The sequence below is a fragment of the Mus pahari genome, chromosome 15, assembly GCF_900095145.1.
Source record: "Mus pahari chromosome 15, PAHARI_EIJ_v1.1, whole genome shotgun sequence".
Taxonomy (NCBI): domain Eukaryota; kingdom Metazoa; phylum Chordata; class Mammalia; order Rodentia; family Muridae; genus Mus; species Mus pahari.
The window spans coordinates 21,816,916-21,827,968 of NC_034604.1; positions in this window are offsets into that span (position 1 = coordinate 21,816,916).

Genomic DNA, 11,053 nt, shown 5'->3' on the forward strand with positions numbered 1-11,053 from the left:
TTTCTTTTGGTATGTGGCTTCCACTTGCTGATGGAGTGATACTGCATATCCCTAAATTATTGCTTAGTAAATGAGAAAGCACCCATTTCAGGATGAATTTACTATCTGTAATCAGATATTAAGTCTCTATCAATCAGAACACATAGCTTAAGCTAAGCATTTTTTTTTTTTTTTTGTACAAACGGCATTCTCAGAAGGCTGCATTTTCCCCCCATAGTCCTGAGACTACCTGGGTTGTGTCTACTGACCCTATCTAGCATTTCTTCTTTTATATTTGTCAAATGTAAATGTTTTCTTTCATACACTTTATTTCAATAATGTTTTCTCCTTTGCCAATTCCTTCCAAGTCCTTCCCACCTTCCTGTCCATTCAGTTTCAAGATCTCTATTTCTCTGTCTGTCTGTCTGTCTGTCTGTCTGTCTGTCTGTCTGTCTGTCTCTGTGTATGTGTGTGTGTATGTGTCTATCTCTCTCTCTGTCTCTGTCTCTGTCAGATTCTGTCTCTGTCTCCCCCTTCTCTATCTCTTGTTTAACTTGATACTTAAGACTCCATAGCAGGACAGTATTTGCCACATTCTGAATCAGCTTCTGAGGCCCTCAGAATGGAAAGGCACTCATCTGTACAACTGAGGACAATGCCCTCAAAATCCAAAAGAGGGAATCTATGTACACCCATCTCAGCATGTTTTTTTCTAGTATACTAGAAGTATCAACGTGTCATGTACTTGAATTTTTATGGGTTTTCACCTAAACAGTGTTAACCTTTAATGCTTGCAAATCTTCTGATGTTCTTTCAAATTCCTATTTGTCAAGATCAGTTCGTTCAATTCCATCAGAGTAGCTCTACCATGGTGTAGAGCTTTCAATATGGAGACATTTACTATAGGCTGGAGGACAGAATCCCAAGGCAGATTAGTAGGAAACTAAAGACAAAATCTCTTCCACTCGGCCTTTTGTTTTGTTTTAGTTTTATTTGAGAAACAATTCTTATACCAAATGATGTGTAGTTGATACCAGATTTTCTTACCCCTTTATTTAAGCAAAAATACCACATCAGGAAAAAAGTTGCATTCTGAGCTACAGTCTGACTTCTTTTGCACTAATTCAAAATCACTTGCCAGATTGTAGTTATTTCTAGAGAGTAGGAAGAATAGTTAGATGGCAGCATGCTGGAACTGTTGCTTCCTTAAGTATCAACTTTCTTAGTACAAATGTTATCAATCAAGATCAAAGATGCTACAGGAATCATAGGGAAGTCATGTGAAAATAGCTCTTCTTAGAGGCCCCTTGGTCTTGTAAACTTTATATGACCAAGCTCAGGGGAAGGCCAGGGCCAAGTAGTGGGAGTGGGTGGGTAGGAGAGCAGGGGGGGGGTATAGGGAACTTTCAGGATAGCATTTGAAATGTAAATAAAGAAAATAATAATAAAAAGAAAATATCTCTTCTTGCATGTCTCTTTTTATCTTTATGGCTTGAGGGTCTGAACCCTAAGGGAAGTGCATGAGCAGAGAGTCAAAAGTCTGGACACTTCCTCAATGGCAGTGTCTCCAACTGATCCTTTAGCCAATTTCAGTGGTGTTACACAGAACTTCCCAATAACAGGTTTAGAAAAGGAGTAGTCACATCTGATTTCATTTTAGGAAAAGTAAATAGAAAACGGATTGGCAGAGGAAACTGGAAAATTTCATTTATAGTCACCAAACCTGAGAAGAAAGGAACACCAAGAAAGACACTAACTATATCAGAAACTAGTAGTTATTCTTTGTACAGTGGGTTAGCATTTGGAAAAGTCTTTATTAGAAATGTTTATCACTTAGACAAAGAGGACAGTGAAGACAGAGCATATGCCTGAAAGATGTGAAATCCCTGCTATGCAAGTCTTGGGAAATTTCATTCTTCCAATAAGGGGGTGAGAACTATTTTATATTTAAATAAATTTTTATTAAATCATCAATAATTACTTTTAAAAGAATCCAGTGTTCTTTAGAAACATAAAAATACAAATAAAAGTATATTTAGTTCCACTGTACCTTTGGGAAAGGCATAAAGCAAGAGAACAAATGCAACATCTGTTAGTGATGGTGTGGGGGAAAGAGGACCATATCTGCATAGCTGGTGGGAATACATAATGACTCAGCCACTGTGGAAATTACAAACATTGAAAATAGAGCTATTATATGGCCCAGTCATGTTGTTCCTGGTCATGTAATAAAACTGAGTCAAAGCTAGAGAGATGGATGATCAGAGTTAAGAGCACTAACTTCTCTTCCAAAGGACCTGGATTCCATTCCCAGCACCAATATGGTAGCCCACAATAATCTATAACTCTACCTTTAGTGGGTCTCAACAGACTCTAGGCATCTAAGATGTCCATAGACATGCATGTTGACAAGACTCTCATATATACAAAAAAGATTTTATAGCAACATACCTTAGGATATTTTCACATACATATTCATTACTCTGCCATTCACTGCTCTTAAGAGATGAAAACAGCTGCGGTCTCCATCAATAGATGAACAGATAAAAGAAAAATTGGCACCTACAAAATGGAATTTAGTTGTAAAGACAAATAAAATCATATTTCCAAGGAAGTATATGGAACCCAAACAAATCATTGCTTTAAGCAAAATGACCCAGAATTATCGAGAAACAAACTGAGGAAACCCAAATGGCCAAGAAGCACCTAAAGAAATGTTCAACATCCTTAGTCATCATGGAAATGCAAATCAAAATAACCGAGATTCCAGCTCATATAAGTCAGGATGACTAAGATAAAAAAACTCAGGTGACAACAAATGCTGGCAAGGATGTGGAATAAAATGAATACTCCTCCACTGCTGGTGGGATTGCAAGCTAGTATAACCACTCTGGAAATCAGTTTGGCAGTTCATCAGAAAAATTGGACATACTACTACATGAGGACCTAGCTATACCACTCCTGGGCATATACCAAGAAGATGCTTCAATATGTAATAAGGACACATGTTCCACTATGTTCATAGTAGCCTTATTTATAATAGCCAGAAGCTGGAAAGAATCCAGTCCCTCAACAGAGGAATGGATACAGAAAATGTGGTACATTTACACAATGGAGTACTACTCAGCTATTAAAAACAATGAATTCATGAAATTCTTAGGCAAACTGATGGAACTAGAAAATATTCTGAGCGAGATGACTCAATCTCAAAAGAACACCCATGGTATGCACTCACTGATAAGTGGATATTAGCTCAAAAGCTCCAAAATGCCCAAGATACAATTCACAGATCACATGAAGCTCAGTAAGAAGGAAGACCAAAGTGTTGCTGCTTCTGTCCTTCTAGAAGGGGAACAAAATACTCACAGGAGCAAATATCGAGAAAAAGTATAGAGCAGTGACCAAAGGAAAGGCCATTCAGAGACTATCCCACCTGGGTATTCACTCCATATTTAGTTACCAAACCCAGACACTATTGTGGATGACAAGAAGTGCATGCTGAAATGAGTCTGATATGGCTGTCTCCTGAGAGACCCTGCCAGAGCCTTACAAATACAGAGGACCATTGGACTGAACGTGGGGTCCCCAACAGAGGAGTTAGAGAAAGGACTAAAGGAGTTGAAGGAGTTTGCAACCCCATAGGAAGTACAACACTATCAAACAATCAGACCCATCAGAACTCCCAGGGACTAAGCCATGAACCAAGGAGTACACATGGCTCCAGCTGCATATGGAGGCATCAATGGAAGGAACTCTGACCTATGAAGACTTGATAGTTGCCCCAATGTAGGGGAATGGAGGTTAGGGAAGTGGGAGTGGGTGGGTATGTGGGTGGGTGGAAGAACCCCCTCATAGAAGTAGGGGGAGGGAGGATGGGAAGGGATTTCTGGTGGGAGAGGAAACTGGGAAAGGGGATAACATTTGAAATGTAAAAATAAAGGATATATTCAATAAAAAATGCAAAAAAAGAATCAAACTAAAAATGTTACCTAAATGGTTCTGAGAGTTAAATTTTTATATATGTGTGCATGTGTATAGCGATGAAACTAGAAAGGAGGATGCAGCGATAAAGGTGAGAGTTGTAATTAAAGAAGATAACTGAAGGAGTGTCAGTACAGAGGACACTACTGAGGAAAAAAAGGGGACCACTACTGGGGATATTAGGGAAGAGAAGTAAAGTGGGGAGTGAATATCAGCCAAAACTCTATATAACAATTTCTAACATGAACCCGGTTGTTTTTTTTTTTTTTCATTCCAATTTAAAAGTTGAACAAATTGATATTCATAACACTTAATCACATGATATGGTCGAGATGTAAACTATAACTAGTAAGAAGAGACTCAAGAGGTTACAGTATAGGAATGAAAGGATAGACATTTTTGAATGTAAAAGATACAGTGTTTTAGGTGATCAGCTACCCAACAGCAACTGTGAGCATGTCCTGACTTAATGAACAACTCTCGCATACAAAAAGTGTTTGAAAGGTAGTTATTCTATACCACACATGCCAGTTAGTTCTGCCAGGGCTTTAGCTTCCTCTTTTCAGGACAATGTTGGCAACTGTAGTTCGGCACACTTAGGAGCCTAGAAATCACCAAAAATCTCCATAACACTTAGTGAAAATGAGAGGGTATTAGATGGAGAGAGGGCAGATCTCTTTTGTGTGAACAGAGATGCCCCCCCGCCGCCACTCTGCTTTTCGGGGGTTCCCTTTTTGCTTTCCAGAATGCTCCTTCATAAATCTATTGGTGCAGGTGCGCATCTGCACTTCTTCAAGCATCGGTAGAATTTTGACATCATGGTTTTTAAACTTTCCCCTTTGAAGGCCATTTTCATTCGGCATAGAGTTTTAAGTTGCCCGGTCTTCCTTCTGGAACTCCCAGGTCACATCATATATGTGTTCAGCTTCTATGTTTTCCAAGTCAGGGCTCATTTTACTGGTTTTCATTCAAAGTTGCTGCCAGCATTTTTTCTGTTTGTGTTTTTTGGTCTTTGGTTTTCAGAGTTTTTCTATACCCAGTTCTTTGTAGTTTTCCTTCTTAACAGTCTGTCTGTAGAACTTCTAATTATGGCTTTCTTTTTTCTTTTTTTTTATTAAATATTTTCTTTATTTACATTTCAAATGCTACCCCCTTTCCTAGTTTCCTCTCCAAGAATCCCCTATCCCCTCCCCACTCCCCCTTCCCCCCAAAACTATCCACTACTGCTTCCTGGACCTGGCATTCCCCTATACTGGGGCATAGAATCTTTGCAAGACCAAGGTTCTCTCCTCCCAATGATGGCCAACTAGGTCATCCTCTGCTACATATGCAGCTAGAGACATGAGTACCACCATGCATTTTCTTTGATTGGTGGTTTAGTCCCAGGGAGCTCCGGGGTACTGGTTAGTTTATATTGTTCCTCCTATACGACTGCAGACCTCTTCAGCTCTTTGGGTACTTTGTCTAGCTCCTTCATTGGGGACCCTGTGCTTCATCCAATGGATGGCTGTGAGCATCTACTTCTATATTTGCCAGGCACTGGCAGAGCCTCACAGGACACTTTACTTTTTTCCCAAAAAACATTTGGCAATTCCACCTCTTGCACTTCTTCTCTTCCCTCTGCTTATTCCCCTCCCAACATCCCTTTCCTCATTTCTCTCTCTGTATTGTATCTTTTTCCATTTGTGGCTTCTCTCTCTCTCTCTCTCTCTCTCTCCTATTTACTCTGCCTCAGAGCCTTAGTAACTTAATAGCTGTTAACCTTATCTATAGAATTCTTAACTTTACATATTGGACCATTTCTAAAATGCCCATTTTGTTGTCAGATTTTTGGGTTCTGTAATGAAATGCTTCCATTTGTCATCTGTCTCTCTGAACTAATCAGTCAGTTGTCTTAATACACCTGACTGACAACTGTTGCATCTGTGGTAACTACGGGTTTATCACCATAGCTTGATTTGCTCCTCCTCTGCTTCTATAGACTGCACTTTCAATAGAGTGATTAACTTCTAAAATCAAACTTTGTGAAAGGTTCTGGATTTTGGCTGTCTTCTTCACAGATGACAAGCTACATGCACGAGCATGTAGTAAAATATTACACAGTAGTACAATTTCGTGACCAGCTGTTCCCACTCAAATGTATTAAGATTTTCTTAGTCTGGACCTCTCTCTTAACTGTTTTCTCACACAAAGTTGTAGCAATTCAAGAGGTGCTACTGAGATCCTGAAGACACTCAGGAACCTGTTCCTAGGAAGGCTGGGGACTCCACTTTTACTTCATAGAGCCACATTCTGCTAGATGCTCTGTTGACCTTCTTAGTTCTCCTCCCAAGTACAGGATGCCAGCCCATTCTATCCACCATGCTCTTATGGACCCTAGCCAACTAAACCCAGCTGCTCTCATAGCTCTCCTATCTAGTTTTAGTTTTTCATTCTCTGTGCTGTGGCTCCATCCATGGCCTTCTGTGGGCAAGATATACTGCAGTTCATGTTCTCCTACATAGATAATCAAGATCTTGCATGTTTCTAAGCTCTGCTTCTAGCTGAGATCTTGGCCTATTATGTCTTGTGAGCCTCAGAAGATCTCAATATATTCAAATAGATATTATTTGTTAGTGTTTCAGCTGGCTTTTCCAATTTCATTAATGAAAATTTGTTCTAGTACATGTTGGCCTAGCATAGTAAGCTGTAGAACAGAGTAAGGTTCCTATGAGCAGATGTGTGGGGACTGTGTGGACATCTGAATAAGACTATTGGTGACCAGGTATACTGATATCATGATGAAAGGCAAAGAGGCAGACTTCATTAATTGTTTTCTTATCTTCTATTATGTTGAGAAATACAACTTTTGATATGTTGGACCAATGATCTATAGTCATTATGAATGTGCAAAGCCATGTGTATATGGCAATTATAGATGATTTTTAACTCTATTGAGAGTTTACAATTGTAATTTCAAAATTTGGTAAATATTCATTTGATATGCCAGTGAAATGCAGACTTTCGGAAAGCTTTATATAGTAATACTGATCCAGAGTTAGTAATTACATTTTTTCTAACTTGCAAATTCATCTCTTTATCAAGTTCAAGTGATAATTGTAAAGCATGTGTTGAACTATAGCATACTCAATTTTTTTCATGTTTGTTACTATCACTTTAATAATTTTTCTTTGGAAAATGATGTGTTCATTTTTTGAGGATATGGATGCTAAGTTCTTGTGGGCATATTTATTTTCTTTTGTTTTGTTGCAGCCATGTCTCAAAATAACAATCTTCAATATAAAACCAATTGATGTGTGATGATATAACACAGTGTTTGATGCATATGTGAAATTTTATATGTATATGATTCTATATGGTCTGACAAATTTGTATAATATAATGTATCATATAAATCTCCTGGTGTGTATATGTATGTGTTTATATATGCGTATGTATATTTAATGTGGGCCTGTTTATATTATATATACTTCTTAGTACCAGCTATATTAATCTTTTATTATTTCAATTTCTCTTTTCTGTCGTTTTTTGTCATACTTGTCAGCTTTGTTTGTCTTTTTCCAGCCTGATATCTTTCCTTGAAGTGACAGTGCTGACAGAGAGCAGAGCAGAGACTTTGTTTGCAGGGGGTGAAGTGTTAGACCCTGTCCATCATGGTGGAGACTGGATCTGCCTTAAAAGCCACTGGGGATAAGAAGACCTGATCAACTACTGCATGTGCCTATAGTCATAACTGACATGCAGAGTCATGATTCCAAGCCCAAATGTGCCTTACCTCTCCCACCTGCCTCCATCACTCTTGGGTATTCAGATGCAAACCATGGCTCTTTAAAGAGCCATATTAAATCTGACATTTTCCTCCTGTGCCCCTGAATTACTCTGTCACTATCCATCACCCCTATTTATATCTTTATCTTACTTCCTAGATTTCACTATGAAATTTGCTAATTCAATGTTCATCTATCATTTTGAGAATTGACAAATTTACAAAATTGATAAAGTACTTACCATGTGAGCAATAACGACCTGAGTTCTGGAATTCAGCAGTCACGTAAATAGTTGGCTTCTGTGGGACACACCTATATTTCATATGCTAGAAAAAGCAGAGACAGGAGAATCCTTGAGGCTTCCTGGCCAAGCTAACCAAACTGGTAAAGTAAAAATCCAATGAGTGACTGTCTTTAAAAGAGAGATAAAAAGAAATTAATGATATCTGACTTTAATCTCTGGCCTCCATACAGGTGTGTACACACATGAACATATACAACACCACACACACACACACACAAACAAACAAACAACAAAACAGATTATCAATGTGTATGGTATATGTGCATATGTGTATGTTTGTGCATGTACATATACATATACATATGTATATGTATATGTACATGGTGTGTGTATGTGTGTTTTTGTGTGTAGGTGCTTATGAGTAGAGATTCTGAAACTGAATGCACACTTCACACAAAGCCGGAGCACTCACTTTCACAACTTTGAAGATGCCACATTTCTTCAGTGTGAAATACACACAAAATCTTTTACCTGAAACTGTTGATGCCACATAGGCATATATCCACGAATAAGCAGTGAAAGTTTGAAAATTTGCCCCCTGTAAGTCGCCTAATGTTTAATTTGTTTGGCTCTGCTATTGAGTGAGTGAGTATAAGTCTACTCTAGTGGTTTTCATGTGCTAAACTGGGTCTTGAGTCACTTTCCAAGAAAGAATCCAATTGCCTATCACCATATATACATGGTGTTATATCAGAAATATCAGAAAATATGTTATTGGGCTTTTTTGCTGGGTTATAAATTAATGGGTTTTATAATGCCATCTTCATATTTATCTTTGCTCTTTTCTTTTCTTTTCTTTTCTTTTCTTTTCTTTTCTTTTCTTTTCTTCTTTTCTTTTCTTTTCCTTACCAGATCTGTAATTCCTACTTAACAATAATGGTTTTATTTAGCACTATTAAACTTTCTTTTGGATTTTGATGTGTGGGGCTTTTGGTTGTGTGTGTGTGTGTGTATATATGTGTGTGTGTGTGTATACATGCATACACAACTTAATCTAAGTTTGATTGTGATTTAGGTACACTAATACCTCATTGAATGACAAGGACGTGATCTGAGAAATGCTTTGGTAGATATTTTCACTCTGTGAACCTCAAGTCCACTTCATTGATGCACACACAGCTACCTGGAATTCTCAGTATTGTGGCCATCCACTACTGTAGATATTCTTCATCATTGGCAGGGGTATATTGTATATAATTACAGCTTAAAATTTACCCATTGGGAGTTCATTGGTGGCTTTTAGTAAATGTGTGTCACCATAAAATTGCTGTTTTTCTAAAAGGTAAAAAAATTTCTTTTATTTTTCAAATCTTGTCTACATTGCCTCTAACATCCCCTATATTAAAGTTAGCCTCAGCCCAAGAATTATGGGTATCTGGGTCCTTTTCTTGTCTTAATATTTTTGTCTGTGTCCACATCTTTAGCACATCTGTGTTCTTTTATTAATATTGAGTGACATGTTCAAGTGTGCAGCAATTAGTAGATAAATCAGGAGGATATCTCAATGATGGAAAGTTTACAGCAATAAAGAGTTCTTGTACATGGAGTCTGATCTTCAGACTCCCAGCCTTCGGATTTCTGTTTAACATTAGATGCTTTCTCAGGTTATGTGTCCCTACAGTTTCCAACTGGACAACTAAGGTAGGCCATACAGCACCCAGAATACCTTAGAAAAATAGCTGCCCTCACTATGATTTCCATTGTCACAAATGTGGCCTTCACAATTTATACCAAGGTTTAGAGACATTCTGTTATGATGATTACGTTGGTCCACTTAAGTCTGAACCTCAATGATTTGTGTGTGTGTGTGTGTGTGTGTGTGTGTGTGTGTGTGTGTGTGTGTGTCTGGGAAGACTTTTTGCCAATATCTGAAATTCAGAGTTAGATGCATGCCTTGACTGAGTTCATAGAGGGGTTAAAGCTGGATTGGAAACCTTACATAAAGTATGCTTCTCATTTATATAAACAAACACCATATTTGACCCTAAAGTAGTTTGCTATCTCTAATAACAGAATTTGGAATGTGTATCTCCTTTACACACTGAACATTTCTGCATGAGAAATGGTATATACATCTAAAGGAGCCAGAAATAGCATTGGAGAAGACAAGGATGAAGAGTCAGTATGTTGTGGGAAGGTTACATAAACTTATCTGTATCTGGAACCTACCTTACTGTTGAGGCTTGTGTGTAGATCACTCTGTAGATCACTTGCCTACATGCATGATACCCTGGGTTTCACCCTCTGCCCACAAACCAAACAGAACCAAAACACAGAACCAACAGTGTTAAATAAGGAATGTCATTCCATTTTACTACTGGCACAGACCCAGTGACAAGATGTCTTGTCCATATAAGAGGCCATTCATCACACAGTGAAAATGTCACTTTGGTAAGGTAAGACCCTAGCAAGTTGCTTTTAGAGGATTGTGTGGGGTTTCTGAGAATAGACATAGTCATTATTTATGCTTCACAGGTAGAGCAAAGCTCGGGTTGATTGGGGATAGGTAGGACAGGAGATGGGAGTGCCCTTCCTCTGAAACTGCATTAGGTGTTTTGGTCTACTTATCTTCATCATTTTATTTGATGTTAGGTTGCTACTTCCTTTTCTTGCTCTGGGAGAAATATGTAAATTTCTGCTTCCATTTTAATAATCAGAAAATAGAAATAAATTATATCACTGTTATCATATAAGATTGTTATGGGCATGCAGTTAGTTTTCTCAGGTAAGACCCTTGAATACAGGTGACTAAAGGAAAGGTTAGGGTGGATTCCTCAGAAACAGGAATGCTTGAAGTTTAATGGGGAAGGGGGTACACGCTGTGAGCATACTATGAGCAAGTCTCAGTTCTTTAGATCTGAACATACAGTGTGATACTGGACTTTGACCCATTCAAATACATAACTTGAATAGTGGTTAAATAGCTGTTAACAGAATACAGAGCTTAAAGTTGGTTGCTATTAGAGTAGAAATCTCACTCTTTCACAGTCTGTAAGGAACTCTGTTGGAATTTAGATGAGAA